Source organism: Branchiostoma lanceolatum, chromosome 19, assembly GCF_035083965.1.
Source record: "Branchiostoma lanceolatum isolate klBraLanc5 chromosome 19, klBraLanc5.hap2, whole genome shotgun sequence".
Classification (NCBI taxonomy): domain Eukaryota; kingdom Metazoa; phylum Chordata; class Leptocardii; order Amphioxiformes; family Branchiostomatidae; genus Branchiostoma; species Branchiostoma lanceolatum.
Genome location: NC_089740.1, coordinates 7,767,410 through 7,770,557, shown reverse-complemented (window position 1 = coordinate 7,770,557; position 3,148 = coordinate 7,767,410).

Sequence of the window (3,148 nt, the reverse complement as noted above, 5' to 3'; positions counted from 1 at the left end):
ACATGACAGCCTCGCCTGAAGTTACCGGGATGACGTCATGGATAAACAAGTAAACAAGTCCCGGTAACCCAATATTTTTGTTTGCACTTCTTTAAGGTTAGTTTGGACGGGGTGAAAAGGATAAGAAAACAAATACTTCAACCAATCGCAGAGGACCTTTCAAAGGTGGAATCTCGGACTGGTGAGAAACGTTGAATTTTCCAGCAATTTTGTGACATTTCATTGGGTCAGTTAGCACGCCGGACTTGATTGGTTGAGCGCGCTCTTACATTTTGCGTATTTCAGTTGTGTTTGTCGAACGTGGTCTTCATACTATCCGTGGAATAAAGCAACTACAACAAAAGACACTTGTTAACAGGATCCAGAAACAGAAAATCGCATTGACTTGATAGAAGGACGAAAATAAAGTCTAGTGACAGACTAGGTCTAGATCTGTGTCTGAAATCTCGCAGTACCAAAATGAGTTGTCTTTGCTTAGTCCATAGCTTGTTCCACAGGAATTCATGGCCACCGTTGGATTACTGAATTAAGCTGATCATGCCCAATTCCACGCCTTTTCTAGATTACCAACTTAAGTGGGTATCTGACTGGACTGTGGCACGTTGGCGACATCGCTGCGACCTCAGACGTTTTATTTGCGTTTCCCTTGACTTTATAGTTATCGTGAAATTATCATGCAAACTGTACACGCATGACTAAAACACACAACAAAACACATAAAGCGTAAAAATATTCGTTTTTCATCGATGGAATTCGTTGAGCTCTGTCAAATCGCTCGGTCGCTGTGAATTCGCAAACGTGCCGCAAGTCAGGTATGATACCCGCCTTAGTATAAACAAAACTGGGACCAATATCTATCTCCCCCCTTAATGTTATTTTGGTTCGGTCCAATACCTTGACCTAATCAATTGTTCGTTTTACCCCCATTCTTTGAAGCCACATCAGAAACTTTCATTTTTAAGAGCGATACTTTTTTCCAGCAGTTAAACTGCCCTCTAATGTCTATTTACAGCTTAAACCCATTCGTCAAAACTTTCTTCTTAATACAGTATTTTTTAATAGATATTTACAATAGTCAGTGACAGGTTATTTTAAACGTAAATTGTATTCCGTAGCAGTTCTGAGAATAGTCACTTGTTGTCACAATTGTTAACTTGCACTAACTGTATACCTTTTCCATATGTATTGTTTCATGTTGCAATTAGCCCTCGGGCAAGAACGTGCAAATAAGACTCATTATTAGCATATTAGCCAAAGACTGTCGGCTTACTGACCCCCCCCCCCCCCACCCCCCTGACACGTATAATGTACGGTCCCGGCCGTATTGCCCGGGGGTATGGCGGGAACGCTATGTGGACGTCATCGTCCGTGTATAGCTGCCGACACACCTGGCTTAACGACAGGCAGGTGAGAATAGGTGAGTCCAGGTACAGACAGGATATGGCAGCGTGGGTTAAACAAACAGTTCCGACAGGTAGATTTATACCCAGAAATTATCAGGGTGCGCCAGAGAGGCGTTTTTTTCAATGGTTATCATAAAAGACAATTAAAAAGTGTTGAATTAATAATGCTTATCTCAGAGAAACTTTTAAGGTTATTTTCAATTGACTAAAACAAATGTTGAAAACGGTTGGGCAAGAGTTATGTGTTACGCCGAACGCAAAGATTATAAATCTACATTTTTGCCCCAAACAGTTCTGTTTTTTTTTGTTTCTTCATCATTGGCGGATCTATAAATGTTAGTAATGAGTTTTGATGGTGTGTGTGTGGGGGGGGGGGGGGTCTAGTACTTTGGAAAAAATGATACTAGTTTCATTCTGGAAAAGATTTTGATCAGTAACCGGATCCAGGAATTTTCCAACGCCCACATTGTTCGTAAAATTTGACAGTTCGGTTGAACAACCAGTATGCAATTCAAACTTTCTTGCTGTATATCAACGTGGCGTTAAGAAAACAGATACGCGACCACCAAAATTCTAGAATCAAAGACGGGCATTTAAAGAAAGAAAAGTAAAAAAATAAAATCAAGTGAGAACAAAATATAGTTCAACCTTTACTCCAAAGGCAAATGTACCACAAATGAACGTTATATGTCTTCCACGTCTGTAAAACTTCAAAGTAATTCAAATTGACTATTTGCCTGGGTTATATGACTTGTATCTGTCTTAATTTGTCAAAGTAATTACACTATTTGACAAATACAATTACCTGAAACAAGACAAAGATGTCAACGAAAAGGCAACATACGGTCAGGAGAGTTTAGCAGAGTTAAAAAAGAGAGGACTGGTCCATCATAGCAACTTTTATGGGGTGGAATTATAATTATCATGGACCTCCCTCCATCATTCTTATGGCACCGTCCGTCGTAAGTACATCGGTTATGTAAACATTAAATAAATAAATAGAAAAATCATTGACATAAAGAAATAAAACAGTATAAAACAAAGAAAAATACAATTGACATTTTACACCTATCCACAATATTTCTTGGTCTGTCTCTTGAAATATTGCTCTCTGAAAGCTTCACTTAGTACTTAGATAGTAAATATAAACTTCAAAATGTTTGTATTATAGAATGTCTACTTTACCAGAACAAGGCTTTCCATAAAATTTTTTGTACAGACGAATATGATTAATAATACAGATAACCATTGTGCTGAACCCTTTCATTAGTCGCCTGATGACGTCATCGATGATCACGAGCCCTTGAGTAGTCGTCATGAATATTTAATGAGCTTATAACAAAACACCTGCACTGGCTTTCTTTACATACAGTCATGTACAAAGCACACAAACTGTAAGGTTTAAGTCCAAGGGCATTGGCTTGTGTTTCTTCTGGGGGTTACGCAAATAAACTACCAACTTTATCCATAGTCTAGGAAAAGGTTCTCAGAAGAGGTCTAGAAAATGAGAAACCACCCATATACAAAAAAATTACCATTTTTGGGATGGGGGATATTATAGTGCCCCCAAATACTAACATCTCTCTAATTCCATGCACACTATTTTTAAGTATATCATGTTCAATAAAATTGACAGCATAGACCTTAGATAAGTGTAGGGGTGACATCGTGTGCTTGGCAAATTCTTTTGAATATAGCAGGCTCATACCTTGTTTCCTACTAGTATTACTCAACGACCAATATTT